Source organism: Polyodon spathula, chromosome 4 (genome assembly GCF_017654505.1).
Source record: "Polyodon spathula isolate WHYD16114869_AA chromosome 4, ASM1765450v1, whole genome shotgun sequence".
Lineage (NCBI taxonomy): Eukaryota > Metazoa > Chordata > Actinopteri > Acipenseriformes > Polyodontidae > Polyodon > Polyodon spathula.
The window spans coordinates 6,931,035-6,950,970 of NC_054537.1; the positions used below are offsets into that span (position 1 = coordinate 6,931,035).

Sequence of the window (19,936 nt, forward strand, 5' to 3'; positions counted from 1 at the left end):
GGGTTACATGAGTGCTGACAAAGAGTATAAAATCTAGGCAGGTGTATGTATGTCTATAGAACAAAGCTTGTTACATTGTAATGAATCTTGTCAGAGTCCTTCTTCAGCACAGCTGATAGTATATAATAATCTGAGAGTCTGTCTAACATTCACTTACATTTATTATGAAAAGGGCATTTGTTAGCAAGTTGAGACTATCTGAATCATGGGGTACAGCAGCACGGGTACCATGATTTATATGCATAGCATTGGCATATACACAGCATATCTATAGTAATGTATTTGAAAACCAAGGGCAGATCTGACAGATTCTCAGCACAATACAAGGGGACCAACTGTGGTTAAACCCTCTACTTCTGTTTTTGGAGATAAATTAATAAATACAATCCTTTATGATGCGGTCTTGCACATTCACTTTTGAGTGAAAACATTCACAAAAATTGGCAAGGGGAAGCTTGATGCAACTACTTCGGTACAAGGAAACATGTGACTTACAATGTCATTATCTTGCACAGAAGATTTTGGGGAACCTTAAGTATCACAATTTGTAATACTGAATTCTAAAAGGGGAACTTCTACTTGTACATATAGCATTCTGGTAAAGCAATGCCCTTATTATCTCGTGGGGCAAGATTCCCCTGTGAACAACTACCTAGCAGAGCGTAATTAACAACTGCATACACAGGTATGACAAGAAGTGTGTTTTTCACAAGATGGAAATCCCCCACTTAAACAGAATGATCTGAAAGAGCCAGCCTCTACAGTGGGGGGTGAGTAAAATCTCCCATCTAAGGAAATCCTGGGCTGTGTACATCTGTATCATTTTAACATGACTCACTGCTGCATATATTACAGTACAGCTGCATGTGTATTTCATCCCCTCTGCAATCACCCCATGTTACGCTGTGCACTATTATGTGTTTAATTATTTAGCCTGTTAATTATTTACAGTCCAGTGCAGAATGCAAATATTGACAACATTATTTATATGCATCAGTACCGATCTTAGCAGGAAATGTACCTGATAAGATCCAACATTCAGTTCATTTCATATTTCCATATTCGTTTGATCTGTGATCAAGTTCCATGACAATATGTAACTGGATAACGTTCATCTAAAAACAGGCTTCATAAGATACTGTCCAGCAATGAGCTAAAAGAATAATTACTGCTCCCTTATAAATGTACATGTATACCACATGGTTAGCCAGTTCTCTAAAAATTACTGCACATATTTTAACAAAACTGTTGTTCATCAGTAAACTCGAAGAAGGCAACATTGCTTGGACTCTTCTCCTACCCAGTACTGCTAAAGTTCAGTGTTCAGAGCAGTTTACACTGTTGACGTTTCCTATAAACCCTAAGACTAGAGTGTTGGTATACGTACTACTCCTGTCTCTAACACAAGCTTCCACTCTACGCAAGTAAAAGCCGTTTAGGTTGAGACGGACGCAGGGGGCGTGAACAATGAAAAGAACCCTCTCCCAGCGGTCCATGATTGGATGTCACATTCAGCAGTTGTTGATTGGCCACATTTTACACGATGACTCAGTGGCTGTCCGAGCCATACCATTACGTAGAAAAAGGGAACCACTGTTATTTTGATTGTTTATACATAGAAGGAAAAGTAAAACCAGTAAATATGGACATTTCATTACATTATTGACAAGAGTTGTTTTACACCAAGGTATCTACCAAAACGCACGCACAGCTTTTTCTGTAAACTCCCGACCCCCCAAAAAAACACTCAGTCTTCATACCACAATCTCCCCTTTTACCACGAGAACAAAGTACAGCTCAAAATGGCTGTTGTGAAACAGCTGTGTGATAGCGTTATCCAACATAAAGAGTATTTTAATTTTTTATAATCTACTGTACTATCAGCCATAAGAAACAACGCGCAGAACGCGGAAAGGTGAGGAACATGAACGACACGGGATAATTCAGAAATGGCTGCATCTGGCTGCTGTTATGAAAACGCAAATCCAATCGGGTTCCTAGGTGACGGGATTACGACAACCATTTCAACCAATAGCATTGTCCAGTTTAGTCAGGCTCAGGGCCTTGCATGCGAAACACGGGTGTCCGGGAAAAACACAAGACGAGTTGTGTTTACTTAATACAGTATGGTATCACTGGTTCTGAGGGATAGCATATTAATTTCGTTAACCAGTATCCGGTTGTTTCTTATACTTAACAGTGTTAGCAGCCTGGGTGACACTGTAGCAGTGGTAGTAATGTGTGTAACGTTTATAACAACTACATTAATCAGAACTGAGTTATGTTAAGGGTATTACCTCGTTTTTTAGATTAGTTATGTTACTCTTGGATTTTATGACATGTCATAAACACCCCCATTTTGTCGATAGGGACACATGGTTGTTTCTAAGATGCTACCATCCAGTAATTTAGTACTCTAGTGATGCACGTCTAATGTGTTCTGTTCCATATGCTGTGTATGTATGTCACGGTAAGCTATTTTTTCGTAGGCTGTTATTCATCATTTACTTGGCTGGGTTTACACGGGACACGACTGGTACAGTACAGTAGGAGGTACCTTCTAATATGGATGCTGCTGCCCTCTGTTCTTTGGCACTTTTAATTTAGTACAGCACCATGACAAGGAAATAGACGGGACAGAAATTCGTGGCAGCTTCATGGTTTCTCATGGTCAAATATTAAAGAACAGAAAAAAAGGAACCGTTCAGGTTTAGTGATAGATAAAAGCATTACTGCCTAGCCGTTGTGGTTTGCTTCCTATAAAAATAAAACAAACAAACAAAAAACTATTACAAATAACTGTCAGATCAGCCTTTTGGAACCCAAGAGGTGCATTTCAACAGTGTTTGTAAATCAGAACATAATTACAGTGCATTGGTGCATGTTGGATCACTGTTTAATGTGAAATTATTATTATTATTATTCTGAACAAGCATTTTTAATTTTATGTAGAACGACTGAAGTTCAGACTTGACCGACAGAATGTGCAGGAATGGCAAAAGGCTCCTGGCTGAACCAGTAACTGGTACCTGCTGCCCCCATAAACTCTTGCATTTGCTTTACATTAACATTCTGGTCATATTAGTAAAGGTAATTTCAGATGTGTGTTTTTTTTTTTTTTTAACAGTATTTCAATATGACATTAAAAGGACATGTGTGGGTTCCTGCACCCATGTGTGATGTAAGAGTTGTGGGTGTCTTACTGTATGTGGTATTTAAGAAGGATGCAATAGGGGTCATTGAGAAGCACTGTGAGAGCTAAGAAGATGGCATACGTTTTCTCTTCACTTTGGTCTGTAAACAGTGTTAACATTGTTGCTAGGGAAACTTTCTGCACTGTGTCTGTCTATTATTTAACATGCAGTGTTTTGACACTAACTGCAGTTTGTCAGAGTCATGGTACAGTGTTGCAGTTCACAGACCCTCCACACACATATGTCTGATGGAAACAAGATTATGCTTAGTGTTAATTACCAAACACCCTTAGAACTATAACATTAAAGGATGTATTCGCTACTTTATAAAGGTATACTGTATATACAGGCAGCACATACTGTATACGGTAGTATATGGGTTGCAGTGAAATACAAGAGGGAATTTTATATTACATGGATTTTACACAATATATTGACACATGGCTAGTACATGGTTGTAACAATTAAGGACTTCATATTTGCAGACTAACTGTATATAAACCCTGCATATTACTGTAAATCTGTGGGTATTTAAAGTTTTGTCTGTATATGAACAGTACTCTTGAGTTTGTGTCTTCAAGCTTTCTATATAGCCCGATTCTTTGATTTTCTTAGTTCCATTACTCATGCTGTTCAATAAAATAATAATTCACTGCCAAATTGGTTAAACTATTGATCATATCAATCGTACAGACCACATGCTTTGACATATGGTTTTATGGTTTTATTATATAGTTTTATTATATGATTCCTTCATTACATTTCAGAAATATACTGCATTATAAGGAAAGCAGTTGGCAGTTTTAAAAATGCTTTATAAATATGGAAATATTTTTCAATATTTATCACTTTTAAATACTATTGTTAAGTGTAACCATGGTATTGGCTCAAATCTACAAGCTTATGTTTTCAGAGAACTGTTTCACATGTTATAGTGAACTACAGTAAGGTGGGGAATTCTCCCCATGATTATAAGCCTTCTAATAATTTGTCAGGCAATGACATCATTGCCTGCTGCTCACTTTTCAGGCATTCTAATGACATCACTAACCGGGAAAGTTCTGAAATCTCAGACTACTCTGCCCTTGGCACATCATTTAGGTTCAGGTTATAGTTTCTCAACATCTGTCACAAGCAGTCAGCGGCTGGAACCCAGACCTGAGCCATTTTATCAGTAAATCCTTGTATCTTGTAAGATATACTGTACAGAGATTATTTTCTTACAAGTATGTTAACAAACTAGTGCTGGGACAAATATTTGAACTTTCAGATAAACATTGTTGGCTCCGTGGCTGCATTTCCCAGTTCACTGTATTTGCCAAAAAATAATATATGTATACACTGACTGTTATGTCTAGCAGTGTCAGGATGTGAGTCGTGCAGTGAGTGATGTACTGTCCAATACAGAGGGTTGTTTACAAAAGGAACGGTCCAGTTTGTTATTATTTACAAAGGAAATGGGGTTGTCCCTGCTACCAGCAATGATATTAGGGATGCTGGAATTGCAGTTCCAAAATTAGTGCAGGTGTTCCAGTGCAGGGGCGGGTTGTGGTGCTATACAGAGGTAGTGGTGCTCCGGGATTTGTTTGCTGGCTCCCTGGCTGCAGCTCCTCGTTCGATACTTGTATGCAACAACTAAAACAAAACAAAAGCACAGCGCTCCAACACGTAAGTGTTTCAGCGTAAGGGGCCATACTCACGTAGCTGCGTCCCCTTTGTACTGCCAAACTCCTCCCTGTGATCAGTGCAGCACCACGCTCCAATCACCGCACGCAACTCAGCTGATCACAACAGAGTTGTTCAGCAGTCTTACAGCTATAGCCTTTTCCCAAGGTGGTCGACTTCTGGTTCCATCCTACCATCAAGTCGGCTCATCCCTGTGAAGTGTACAACCAGCCATACTTAACGCCCTTCCTGGTTGGGATGCAGATGTGCAGCTCCCGTTCACAAGCAGCAATAATAAATACATTTTTGGTTTGCATACTATACAGTTTATTGCATAAATAGAAAATAAATAACTGATAATGGGATTGTAAAAGTTGCCATTTTAGATTTCCAGATTTTCAGCCATGCTGCCTACTGCCTGCTTGTATGATTGCTGCTTTATTTGCTGGTGGCTACAGCTACTGTACAGCTGGAATCTGCAATTGTATAATCTTCATTTCCAAGTTGTTTGCAAAAGGCACCTTCTTCAGGTACAGACATTGCCTCTGGACACTTTTGGCTCAACTTTGTTTCTAAGTGCTTCATTATTAAGCTTCGATGTTTCAATACAGAGAAGTGACACTTTGACATAGAAAAAGACGGCAGTATAAATGTAACAGGTTTTTTTTTTTTTTTTTTTTTTGCAGCAGTATTAAAGGATTATTGTAAACCGGTACATTTACAGAAAGTTCCCAGTAAAACCATAAGAACATAAGAACATAAGAAGGTTTACAAACGAGAGGAGGCCATTCGGCCCATCTTGCTCGTTTGGTTGTTAGTAGCTCATTGATCCCAAACGAGCAAGATGGGCCGAATGGCCTCCTCTCGTTTGTAAACTTTCTTATGTTCTTAGAGTGCAGTGTTACTCTGCTGCATTTGCACAATATTTTACAGATAGTTTTTTTTAACACTGTGTTGTCTAATTGTATGTTTTCTGAATTCCTGCTTTGTGTTTCGATTAGAAAGGTCCTCCTGGCTTGTCCTGGTAGCAGTCTCTTGAGAAGTGCTTGTTCTATGCGTCAGTTCTAGTTTATTACTGGCATGGCTCCCACTTGTTTATCTTCACACTTGTCATCCAGACCAAACAGTACCTGATTAGTAGGTAAGTAATCATTTTACTCACTCTGCTTCAACCTCAAAAGTATGTGTCTTGTTTTAGTATTTATATATGTAGGGATTTTCTGAAGAATAATTCTTATCAGACCACCATGTAGAAAAAAGGTAATACCATTTTAAAATGTATGGTGTGCCTTCCTGTTTGTATAATATGACAGGCAAGTTTCAAGGGGGAGGCAGTTTCTATCCCTACAACCAAAACTATCTGTAGGGGATGTAAACAAGCTCAACAGTCACCAAAGCCTTATGGCTGACTGCATAGAAGGCTAAACGGTGGAAAAATGTAGTAGACAAACACCAAGGAATTATTTTTCCCGTTTGTGGTGCATGTCCCCGGCACAATGTTGCATATACAGTACAGAATTTTACACCTAGAGAACCACTTTGTGTATGTGTATATATAATGTAGGAGGAACTATGTCACATCTTTACTGGATGAGATTCATTATGTTATACTGTTTTGTGATAATAATAATAGCTCTAACTTTGCATTTGCAGCAGCAAAAGGCTGTATATGTACTAACATCTATAATATTCACTATGACTCCTGTGACAGTGGAGCATTAATTTATGATTCCTAATTCTTCTTCTGTCAGTTCAGTATTCTGCTTGCTCTGTTTTAGGGCATTCTCTTGAAATTGCATTTAAAGGTGTTCATTTGAAAACTCTGAATACATTAAAACACTTAAATTCCTACCCAGTAACAGCATATCACCAGAAATAGAAATACACTTTTCATGGGAATCCTGCATACAGGGAAACTTGTCTGTGATATAAATACCTAAACTGCAGCATACCCAAATTTGGCCTTCATAGTTTGCTGTGATTTTGTAGCTTGGTTTGGAAAATAAGCACTCCCAGCTGTAGGTATGCAGAATTAACCAACATAATTCCACTGGGACCCATTCATGCCATTATATATCACAGTGGTAAATATGAAACTTGTTCAGGGGGATAGATCCATAAAACAGTCTAGCGCGGTGGTACTCAACTCTGGACCTCGAGATCTATTCCAGTCCTGTTTTTTATTCCAACCGGGTCCTAAATTAGTAATTACCTCTTAGCAGCTTCAATGAACTACATTAGAACCTGCTTGGGGTAAAAACCTGGACTGGTTCGATCTCGAAGGCCAGAGTTAAGTACCACTGGCCTAGCAGATGGTGGTCTTGGTGACTTTAATTTACAGGGTTTTTAATTGACATAAACAATGCATATTAAAAGCACAGACATGCAAAAACAATCTTTCCAAAAAAATATCGAATGCCCAAATGCCCATAGGCAACAATATTTAGAAGAGGGCATCATTAAAAGTCATTTTAATAGCAAATTAAATACTCCTGAATCATTTTATGGGGAACAGGCATAATGTACAAAAAGCATGCTGTACCTAAACTGGACCACTTTAGTTTGTTGCTATGTCGTGTTGTATAAATAAACTGATAGAGTCTTGTAGGCAAGGAATTTGACAGAAACAAACGCATGAAATTAAATTTTTGCCATAACAAGAGAAACCTGATCCTCTTGTTTGCATTAATTAGTTTTAGAGTGGAATGTATCTTGGTCACCTGGTCTGAACGGTGTATAAACAGGAAACTGTGTTTAGTTGGGAGTTGCTAGGAATTCTTTATTTGTGACTGTGGGTCACAGGAGAGAGTAAACGAGAAAGCCAGCCTAAATACCTGGGTGAATAATCACTTCATAATGCTTATCTGTCTAAATAACATTAAGCAAAACAAATAGTTAAATTTTTACACTGACTCCGGGCATCTTAAATCCTATTGGAGTGCTGAAAATGTCTTTGTTAAACAAGTTACTGTTAATCCTAGTGAATAGATTATTCACTTAATGTTCTGTTCAAATCAGTTTAGGCTTGATCTCCTGTCTGTGCTGTTTAAGGGTTTGCTCTTCTTGTCAGGACTTTGGGTGGGCGAGGGGACTATAGAGTTGATGCTTGTTTTCTGTTCTCAAGATGACGTATTTATATTGGAATCTTTGGGAATCTGACATTTTCATTGGCTGTGTGGGACACACTGATTTATAATGCCCCCTATTAAAAGGTCCCTAATCTGTGATAAAAGCTTTGAGTGCCCACTGGTGTTCCCTGTGGCAAGGGCATGCAAAGCATGAATGACTATTCCATCGACTTGTGTCTACCTCTGTCTGGAAGAGTTCAAATACAGTGGTACAGTATATCAATTTAGGTTGTTGGTTCCACTAACTTCATTCATAAAGAAACGTAATAATACTGTACTGTGTATTAGACAGTCTTTATTGAAGTCTTCAAGTGGAGGACCATGCAAGGATCTGTTTCTTCTGGCACCTCATCTATTTTTTGATTAACAGAGGTAGTTCATCCATAACTTTTATCACTCAATCATAAGATATGAGTACTACAAAATAAATGTACAGTTGTAAAACATTTAACGAGAAGATTTATCGGTTTCTTCTGTCTAATTTTGACTGCTTGTTTTTAATAAGTCTCCTGTATATTGTTCCATATTAAATTACAGTAAATGCATCTCATGAACTGCAGAAGAGTTGCTTCTCACTCTGTGTTATAGGGGTGAGTGGATGTTGCTGTTAGAATGCATTCTGTATATAATCCAAGGTGTTTTGTTTTCACACAGGTTACCATTATTTCCGGCTCTCTCCTACAATGTACCAATGTTCTGTCTACTTTTAAAAATAAGATTGTACAAACACTTGTTTTACAGTACATTTGTTAACATGAAGGATTTGCAGGATTGGTACAAGCCCTAAAAATGATGATGACATGCTGAATAAAGAGACTTAAATATTGTCTGTGGTACAAAACTTAGTGGTTTGGTTCATTAGTGGGGCTATTAAATTTCACATATATACTGTTTAAGAAAGCCCAGAATCTTGAAATTCCAGCCTCCTGAATGATTGGCTTGTTAAGCAGTTTCTTTTCACTGCTTCCTGGATGGAAGGACTGCCCCAGGTCACCAGAGTGTTAGCTATGCTGCTGACGGCTCTGCTGAGGGAGCATTAAAGAGGAGCTCTCAGCCTGCTGGACATGAAGGGTGCTTTTCAACCAGGGCGGGGTCACATGTGCGGTGACCTCAGAGTTAAACTGACAGAACCTCTGCTCCTGCATATGAAAGTTGGAACACTAAGGGAAACAGATTGTGAGGTAGAGTTGCAGTGTTTAGATCATTGGAGTGCACCCCCATGCTTTTCTAATCATTCATTTCTGCACAGGTGTGGTAGATCTTTCACTACAGTAGGTCATGTATTATTTGGGACGCTGAGAGTTTGTCATGATAGGTTTGGAAAGCATAGAACTACTGTCTAATAATCAGGAAGCAAGCCACAGTGCTGTTAAACTCTTGTGATATTTTACATTTTGAAAACCCTTGGGAGGAGGAGTCTTTTGAATGTGCTTTGCTCCATTAAATCATCTTTCTCTCTCTGGACTGGGTTAGTTAATGTAGAACAAAATGTGTGTAGCTGGAAATGCAGCTGCAGCAGTTCTTATGCCACTGAATTCGTCTGAAAGGCGTCTCATTCTATATAGATTGTCAGAGTTGTGCTGTGATTAGGGTTGTGCCCTACCCTTGTACTCATTTCTGTTTATTTATTTAATGAGATATTTAATTAGGAGAAACACATTGTAATTAATCATCTTGTTGTCAGATGCTTCCTTTGATAGTGCTAGCACAAATTGGGACGAAATAAAAAAAAAAGAAAACATTCACACATAACATAATTAATCATTTAAATTTAAAAATAAATCCAATGTAATACTATTTAAGGCTAGAGTCAGTGCGCATGATACAGTGGTTACAATCCAAAGGCTACATTACAGATACGACTATTATTTGGACAGCTGGTGTATTTGGAGATCTCAGAGTAATTTACATAACATGAAAAGGGATTTTCAGTGAACTGTTCTAGATTCATTGGTTGGCTGTTTTAAGCATGGTAGCCCAGCACTGAGTAGATAACTGCTGCATTAGTGGTATAATATGTAATGTAGGATAATAGTGCTATATCTGAAAATGTGTCAAATCCTAAATTAAAAGTTAACAGTGAGGTAGATGTTAATGCTAATAATAAAGGTTCCTTTCATGAAGTAATTGGCTGTACTGAATGCAGGTTGAACTCTTCCAAATGGAGGATTAGTACTCCCAGCTTGTCTAAGTTTCATGCAGAATGTTTTCCTAAAATAGCATGACCACAAAAAATAATGTGTAACCTTTCATGCCAGGCTCCTGTTTCCATCTTGTGTTACAAAACCATTACAGTACATTTTCGCTGCAGTACCAGCTGAGAGAGTCCATGGTGCAAGAGAGCCGCAGCGGGCTGGGAGAAGAGCTTGGGCATTTGAAATGCAGCTCTGTCCAAGTCGAATACATCGTAATTTATTTTTACAGTCAACTGTTTTTGTGGTTTAAAGTCAATTCATTACAATTTGTGTTAATTTGACTAATTTTCACAGAACATTTGTCAAATTTAAGTCTGATTAGTCTGACATTTCCTGTATACTTTACATGTAGGCAAAAGATATAAGGAAATTAAACAGTTAATGTAGAACACTTGTAAATAGCAACGCAGAAGGACAAGAGTACCAAAGTTGTTTGTTGCTGCTAGTTTTGTAATGTTTTATTTTCCTTTCACGAACCATGGTGCTGGTTGCACTTTGGCCTATACTGTAGAACTCTGACCCACACAATCTTGACAGGCTTGCTTTTTCTGAGTGGGAGTTACAGCTCATTTCAGTGTGCAGATTGTTTTCAGATGCTATTATTTTAACACAGCAAGGCATTTACAGCCTGTTCCTTTCTCCGCAGGCTGAAGAACTGGCAGTCCATTAAGGCAGCCCTTCAGTTACACCCCAGCTAAAGTTGGACACTCTAAACCTTCTGCAACTCACAATAGACCATTTAAATTATCAGTTTTCATGAGCAAAAAAGCAGTGTAGATGCTTTTTTCTGCTGTTATGTTTTTTGGTGAGCGTCCGCAGGGGAGCATCGTAGCCCCCCCCCCCCCCCCCCCCCCCCCCCCCTGTAACTAAAGGTACTAGTTTGACCTTGACATAAAAATGTGGAGTGAGACTAAGGTTAATGCTAAACTGCTGTACTACAATATTCCAAATGTTTTAAAGGAAAGATAGTGAGTTTCAACATGTACCTGTCAGTACAAAATGATTGTTCATTTCCTGTGAACTGGGAATGGAGTAATAACATACAGCTGTTTTGCTGGACCATACCCTTTCGTTTGTGTTTATCAGCTACAGTCCAGTCTTTAATAGCTCTGACAGATATTATGTTCTTAACATTGGCTCAGGTTTCAGCGTGATTTTTTATTATTATTTGAAATCCCTTATAACATGCCTTCAGTTTTGGCAAGGATCCCCTGACTGTCTTATATTTTCACTGCTCTTTTAAAATATACTTTTAATATATCTATTTTTGTAGTTTTAATATTTTGACAAATTACTTAATGTTATAGACTGTGAAAAAGGTGGAGAGTATGTGTGTTCTTTTCACATGCTAGGCTTCTTACTGTAACGACCATTCATAGAAACAGCCTGTAACGGATGTGTTGTAAAGTTCTCCAGTGGTAATGAGGACCGTGATCACAACAATGTGGATGTTTTGCTTGTTTTATGTCTATCTCTGTGTTTCTACCCAGCACCAAGATGAGGCTTGAGCCAATAAGACACCTTGTGAGAACCAATCCTTGGAGGAGGGCAGAGTCATTGTTCTATTATAACTTCTAGGGTAATTGTAGCACATTGAATGCATCTTATATTGAGATTTACTGTTGCCCTGGGGGGGGGGGGGGTCTTGCTTTTCATCCCTTTCCAGTACTGTTTTTTCAGCGAGCTTTTACCAGACAGGCACCATTGGGGATCCAACATAGGTCCCAACCTACAGATCTGTTTGACCTAAGATGGTAAAGGTGCTGTTATTCAGCAAGATTCAAATGACACTGTCTATCACAACCCCAGTATGGAAGCACAGTAGTTTAAAATACCTCAGATATCAGAATAATAGCTTCCCTCCAACTGCTTTTCTTTTTTTTTGTGGTAATTTTGTGTTCCAGACTTACGTCCACACTATCGTCTGGTTTCACACAGCCCGCTTAATCTTAGTTTACCGTGGGTAACCAGGGTCTTTGAAACCAGCTCTATATGTTCACAGTTTTACAGGTAATAAGACACTATGCTGCCCATAGGAATCTAGAGTATGTGGGCTCAGAAGGATCCTCATTGAGTCACAGAGAAAGTGTAACTCTGGAAACAAAAGATCAATGGCAAATCAATAAAGGGCTTGTGATAATGTTGCTATGCTAATGGATAGTAAGATTTCAATGTTTTTAAAAGCATTCGTTGTTACAGTACACCTTTAAGGCAGCACAAGTAAAGTGGCTCAAAGTGGTTATACTGTATCTAGTGAAACGGTTTCATAAATCTTAGCTGACATGTTCGCCCAGTTGCTAAGAAGCACATGTTATAGCACACATGTATTTTCATTTGAAAATTGTGTTTGGTACCAAGCTAAGTAAAGACATCTCTGTGATGTCTTGCTCTTTTCACTTGTGGGGAAGAATTGTCCAGTCACTGTCAATGACTGACATGTTTTGGCAGCAAAGAACCTGAGGTACAGTGACCTGACACTGCTGGAAATCAAACTGAGGGCATGCTTTAAAGTTGTAGGATACTAGTTTTCACAAAACATCACTCTGAGAACTTGAAATTGAAATACAAATTAGCAAAAAAATCCATGTCACACACCACTACTATTATACAAGTTTTTGTGGCATGTGAATACAAATGCAGTTTTTCAGGGTTAGCATGCTACAATGTACAGTACATTATTATACAATAATGTAATTCATATTATGTAACCCTTGCTATTAAAAAAAAAAAAAAAAAAAAAAAAAAAAAAAAAGATACTCTATTTATATGATATATGATGAAGTACCCTGCAGGATTAACAAAGAAAGCATGAAAGCTGAACACCTTCTGAACACTATCATGAGCACTCCACCTTTACTGAAAAACTAAAATAACAATTCTGAGCATTAATGTGTTTATATAATTACTGGTAATTGGAACACAGTAAGGTTTAGCTTATATTAGAGCAGTGTTGTCTTTATAGTGTATCTTGGTTGAAAGCTGTGTATTAATGTTTCTATAGCGGGTATCAGTTGAGATTTTGTGGTTTAACTTTATCATCCCTGTTTCATATAGGTTTGTCACACTTATATTTTTACACGTGAATGCTGATCACTTTAACCAACATTTCCACTGCCTCGTGTACATGTAATTGTGCTGAGATGTGTGCGCATAAGCAGTGTTGTTGAACATTGTGGTTGTCGAGATCACAGTTAAAGCTTAAAAATGTCTACCTCCAGTAAGGCCTCACTTATCTTTAGCAGGCCAGTATAAGGTCCCCAATTATGAACTATTTTACTGTCATGAGCCCTGTGTGGTCACTAAAAGGGCTTTGCTAACCGTGCTTGATACTGAGAACAGAAAGAACCTGTTTTCAGAGGTGAGGACAATCAATGGAATAGCGTGTTTGTCAATAATGTTGTTTATGCTATAAAAAGCTTGAAACTTCTTCCAAAAACTCAATAGTGCTACATATTAGAAATTCAATGACAAACATTTTGACCAGGAGTCTTTTGAGGCATGACAGAAGCTAGCTGAGAAACAAATGATGTCTTTGCTATTTTCTGTCCGGTAGCTGCAAATTTGACTTTTATTACAAAATCCTGTTATCTTCTGAAGCAGGACAGTGAAGATGCAGGTTGGTACTTGTGGGGAGTTGGAACCAGGAAGCAGATTTGGTATATAGAATCTTTTTCTAATGATGCTTTCAAAACCTTCATCTGCATATGAGTTATCTTTAGAAATATGCAACAAGGTGTTTCCCCACCGATTTCTAGCATTACCAGTGTAAGGGAATGAAATGGTAAAAGTGAGTTGCTGCTGTTTAGGCTAATACTTACCTTTCCAAACAGTTCTGGCAACCTGGAGAATTATTTAGTGAAATGACTAAACAATCCTGAAACACGGCATGCATAATATAATAAGCTGTAAAAGATGTACTATAGTGACATTTAAAGTTTTACAATCAAATGTTTTACAGATTACATTATTAGCCCCTGTAGCATTTTTATTGCTTCCTTTTCATTCTATAGTTTGGCTTTTCATTTGTAATACATTTGCACTTTGAGCAGCCTCAAAAGGTACAACGCTATGAAAGTAGCCCTTTGCTTCTCTCGATTCTCCCCTTTCTGACTTGGCTTGATAGGGAGCAAGTGCCCCTTTAGGCACTTCCTAGCTGACCACCTAGCCCTGAGATCATTTTGAATAGGAGTTCTGCAGTTATGTAAGACACAGGAAGGGGAAGCTGTGCTGTCCATTAAAAATAATAGACTCCTTTCTTTTCTGTGCCTGCAGTCCAGAAGTGATAATTTCATCCAGCTGCTTCCATACTTTGGCGAAAAGGGCAGTAGAATTTTTCATCCTTTTTTTTTTTGGCACTAAAGGGTTACTTTTCACATTTCCTGTGTAATTCCCCCTGCTCTTGATGGGTTGCGATTACTTTCTTGATGTTAAACATTCCCAGGCTCCTATAACCTTCTGGCTTGCCTGCACCGGCCAAGTAAAGTCCCAGGTGAACGTGTGGGCTAGCCTCCTGTTTTTAAGAATACAATCTCTCCTTTTTCCTGTGTACGGCTCTATTCTATTCTATTCGTTTTTCTTCTGCATTTCCTTGTGTGTTTCTAAGGTAGAACGTGGTTTCCTTTTTTAAAGTGCCATTATTAGGAGACAAGTATATAAAAGAACAACCATTTAGGGATGTGTCTTGAAGCAAAGGAGTTCTAATGGTTGAAGGCCAGTACATACAATCAAAGGTAACAAAACAGATGAAACCAAAGGACAGGTGATTGTGTTTGTTTTATTTATTTATTTATTTTAGCAAAACAGAAGCATTTCCTGAGTGGTATTAAACATGTATCCACAACAACCAGTGCAATGTAGTTTTTACACACTTAGAGCAGCATGAGTTCAGTGCTTTTTTATAGTATTTATTTATTTATTTATTTAATAGACACTCAAGTATCCAAATTCCTCTCACAACACTTGTTTTGTCCTCCTAATCACATGTTTCTGATAATCAAGGGTACATGAAATGTGCTTTTATTGCACACGGCTTCATGCGCTTTTTTTTTTTTTTTTTTTTTTTATGGTTTTGGATAATCAGGTGGCAGCTGTATGGGATTTACTATGTACAGTACTGTAGCAACACCTCATATTTCAAAAGCCATTTGAGATACTAGCTATATATTTGCACAGTTATTTTAAAATGCTGGTGTAGCACAGCCTTAACCCCTCTCTTCACATATTTACAGTTTTTGTAAAACATACTCTGTCCCAGGGGGTATTTTCATTCACAGAAAACACCTCATGTCTAATTGAAATGATTAAGTACAGTAGTTGCAGAAAGATGCGCCACGTGGACTTGTTTTTGGCATGAATTTACAGTGGAAAGCAGGCAGTAAAAAAACCAAATAATACTTTGACTCAAACACAAAGACAGTGAATATCTTTGATTTGCAAAACAGATAAAGCCTGGCTCTTTGTCTAAACCTGATATGACGCTGGAGTCCCTGAAGCCCAGGGCAGTATATTGCAGCTGTGGGGAATGCAGAATGGATTGTTACAACATTTTTGCATTAATAAAATGCATTCATTTACCATTCAGTATCTGTAATACTGACAGGTAATCTGGTTATATACCCCAAAACCGATTGTGAAAACTATAGTCAATGTTTATTTTATAAATTTCATTTTTCTTTATATTTTTGTTCCTGAACAAGGTACAGAGTATGTAACAGGGGTGGAGGCACTCCTGTATACTGGGTGTGACTTCAGATGCCAAGAAAGACAAAATAGAGGCCTCTGTTGTATCATAAATCCTGTAAATCTACTGTATTATGAGCACAACCACAAAACTGTCTGGGAAATAAAGTACAGTAGCCCTGTGTCAAAATCCTTGGGTATGGCAGCACAGGCACTGGCATATTTACATAAAGACAATCAATATATCTGTTTAGTGTGACAAGGATTGTTTGCTGCTTTCACAAGCCATTGACAATAAACTAAGCACAAGTGTATCAATAGTGCCACTCGGTTATTAGAATCAGTATTACAACAATATTACTGACCCAGTCTGCCCCGCACTTTCGTTGGTCTGGAACAGGTCCAGAATCACATTTTCAAAGGATGTTTTGGGACGGCCCTCGCTGGGTTTCAGTTTTGTGCCGGGGCACCTCTCTGAATTCCTCTTCCTTTAGTTGTTTGACTCAAGTGCCTATGCGTCCAACCTTTTTTTAAACACTGGTTAAAAAAATTCAGAGACAGTTTCTGTTGCCATAACTTACTTACCCCAGTAAACTTGGTATCAAACTTTAGTTCCGCTGGTGAATATTTTTTTTAAAGTGTAGCTGGGTCTACAGTGTGATTTTAGGAGTCTGTCCTGTCTTGTGTAATCTGTCTGCAGCATGTTCCTGCCTGTGTAGGGCATGTTTAGTTGATATAACAGACATGCTTTATTTGCCAAAGTTGTCCTTGCAATACCCGAACTGGGGAACCGTCATTGCCTGATCCTTTGTAATGTGTAGCCAGACCATGCATCATTTAATTCAGCTATCTGTTACCTTTCAGGTACTGTGCGATTAGTACACAATTATGAGGACGCTCAGTAATGAGCTTAGCACTGTAGTGTTTTTTTTTTGTTTTTTTTTACACAATAGTCAGGATTTGGTAGTAGTAAGCCATTTACAGTAGTAAGGATTTGGATATATATAAATTCACTACTGGTCAAAAGTTTTAGAACACCCTAATTTTTCCAGTTTTTATTGAAATTTAAGCAAGTCCAGTGTATAACCTGAAATGGTACAAAGTTAAGCGGTAAACTGCCAGAGGTTAAAAGTTTAGGTTACCAAAAACTGAAAAATAATGTACATTTCAGAGTTATACAAAAAGTCTTTCCTTTAGAGAAATTGCAAAGAAAGCCAAGGTGTCAGTGAGTACAGTTTCCTACACCATCAAAAAGCGCTTGGAAACTGGAGGAAACTCTGACAGGAAGAGGTCTGGCAGACCCAAATCCACAACAGAATCAGAAGACAAGTTTCTGAGAGTCAACAGCTTGCGTGATAGGCGGCTCACAGGACAACAGCTTCAAGCACAGCTTAACACTGGTCGAAGTAAGCAAGTCTCAGTTTCATCTGTGAAGAGAAAACTTTGAGCTGCAGGTTTGACAGGTCGAGTGGCAGTAAGAAAGCCATTGCTAAGATGGCAAAATAAGAAAAAGAGGCTTGCCTGGGCCATGAAACACCGCCAGTGGACTACTGAAGACTGGAAGAAGGTCTTATGGACCGATGAATCAAAATTTGAAATCTTCGGTTTATCACACAGGGTTTTTGTACGCTGTCAAGTAGGCGAAAGGATGGTTCCTCCGTGTGTGACACCAACTGTCATACATGGAGGAGGAAGCGTGATGGTCTGGGGCTCTTTTGCTGGATCCAGAGTCGGTGACTTGCACACAGTGAGTGGCACCCTGAACCAAAATGGTTTCCACAGCATTTTGCAGCGCCATGCAATACCCTCTGGTATATGCCTAGTTGGTCAGGTGCTCACCCTACAGCAAGATAATGACCCAAAACATACCTCCAGGCTATGTCAGAACTACCTTAGAAGAGAAGAACAAGACGGTAGGCTTCAAATCATGGACTGGCCAGCACAGTCTCCAGACTTAAACCCCATCGAGCTGGTTTGGGATGAACTGGACAGAAGGGTGAAAGTAAAGAAACCTACAAGTGCAACACATTTGTAGGAACTTCTACAACAGTTTTGGGAAGAACTTTATTAAATATTTTCCGTTGTAGAAAGAATGCCACAAGTGTGTTCGGCTGTTATATCTACAAAAGGTGGCTACTTTGAGTCAAAAATTTAGATTAAATTCTGTTAAGCAAAACGATTCCATTATCTCCAATTGTTTATTTGTCCTATGCTTTAATTTCAGAGTACATTGAGACATTAACCTATAAATTTCAATAAAAACTGGAAAAATAGAGGTGTTCTAAAACTTTTGACCAGTAGTGTATACTTGGATTTTCATGTCAAAATCCATACTACTGTAAATGGCTTTCCTCTACTGAATAATGCAAACCTAGTACAGTACAGTGTGTAATGGTGAATTTTCTTTGGTTTGGCTTAATTTTGTTGGTTAAAGTTTGAACATTTATGGTTTTGCACATGAGACATGTAATTGCTTTTGTTTCAGTGTAGACAGACAGAGTTCATAATTCATTATTAATGTGATAAGGCGTTTCTGGCAACAACCATCCCAACCTGGGAAGTGCAGTTCTGCATTCTCGTTCTTCAGGAATTGGGTAGCTCAAACAGCGTGCCAGTTAACTGCAGAATAAGCAGAAACAAATGCTGCTCAAGATGTTAAAGGTGTTCCAGTATTGTTTGCATTTGACTAGGTCAAGGAACAGAAAAATGTGTTAACGCTGAGTATATCACACTGCGGTATTTGCACTGCCAAATTGTTGTTGTTGTTGTTAGAACATTACGTCAAAAACATCAACAAAGCTTTTGAATTGTCTTATTTAGAAGAGATTTGAATAATTATGCAGAAGGTCTGATTTTAGTAACTGCATTCAAATTTAACTAAGGTAAGTACACGAGACCTTAATTTGTCAAAGTGGTCCATGATGTGGTTAGAGATTATATAAACGGCTTTCTATTTCAATGCTGTGTCACAGATGAAAAGATACAGCCACGGATGTATAGTCACTGGCAAACCCTAATTGGGGAGGATGGAGCTTGCAGATGCAGGCTTGTGGTATGGCAGTGTTCCCCTGCACACCCATTTCTTTAAAATAAGGTTTTAAGCCATGCCAGGCAGCACACGTAGCAGGCTGAACATTTGCTATTTTTATGCCGACAGCAAGAAAGGGTTACATCCACCCACTGTAGGGTGGGACATCACTCCTTAGGTAAGCACCATTGTATTTAAATACTAGAAAAGCCACCCTTTCTCCTACATATAATGCACTGTAAGAGTGTTTGCTGTTGTACTTTCTTTAGCTCTGCATTGATTTAATAACTTGAAAGAATTGGGCATTTAATCAAGTTTAGTTACATTGCATGCAAGCATTACTTATTTACGATTATTAACTGCAACACGGTTGTTAAGAAACTTCCGAGTATTTAAGGAAATGAAGTTTATTAAATGCAGATGGAACTTAAAGAAGGATAATGTCCATAGTGACCGTAGTAAGTGCTTAATCTGTAGGTAATCAAAATAAAGTACTGGAATACTGCTGTGTCCGGTTTAGTCTCTGCCTCACTGTAAACCTGCATTTCCACTCGTCATAGCGGTTCCAGTAGCACCACCTAGTTATTACATGTTTCTACATCATTCCATTCTGAATTACTGTTAACTGTGTTATGTGTGAACTACAATTGTAATTAAATGTACTAAAAAGTTCCAGGTCTCATGCATGTCACAGTAGCCTTTTATTACTTCAGTGGGGGTAATAATTAAATTGAGAAGGACTGCTCTGACATACAGTGTGCCAGAGTCATTCGAGGCAGAATAGCTGTAGGAGTAACCATACAGCTGATCACTGTTGTACCACCATGAAGGACTGTTAGGTAGTGTTGCAGTAGAGAGCTGGACTCTGTAAATGAGTGCCAGAAATAGACAAGCTGCATATGCATAAACTGTATAGTTCTGATACAAACACTTGTTGATGTCCGCAGGAGATGACTAAATAGGAGCTTGTTGTAGTACAGTAAAAGTCTTGCTGCACAAGCCTAACTGTAAAATGCAAACATAATAAGAAGGGTGCTTTTCTAATTT

At 38.3% G+C, this 19,936-nt stretch overlaps 1 protein-coding gene across 3 annotated transcripts in view; it reads left to right on the forward strand.

Annotated features, from left to right (window-relative positions):
* Positions 1–1,802: 1,802 nt before the first annotated feature.
* LOC121314098 (zinc finger protein 438-like) overlaps positions 1,803–19,936 on the forward strand; it is a 41,453-nt gene continuing 23,319 nt past the window's right edge. Inside the window, exons 1-2 of one of the 3 annotated variants that reach the window (XM_041246990.1) lie at positions 1,803–1,915; positions 5,861–6,000. The gene's annotated coding sequence lies outside the window, so the exon portion shown is untranslated. The remainder of the gene's footprint in view (positions 1,916–5,860; positions 6,001–19,936) is intronic. The other 2 variants (XM_041246991.1, XM_041246992.1) reach the window with 2 other exon arrangements.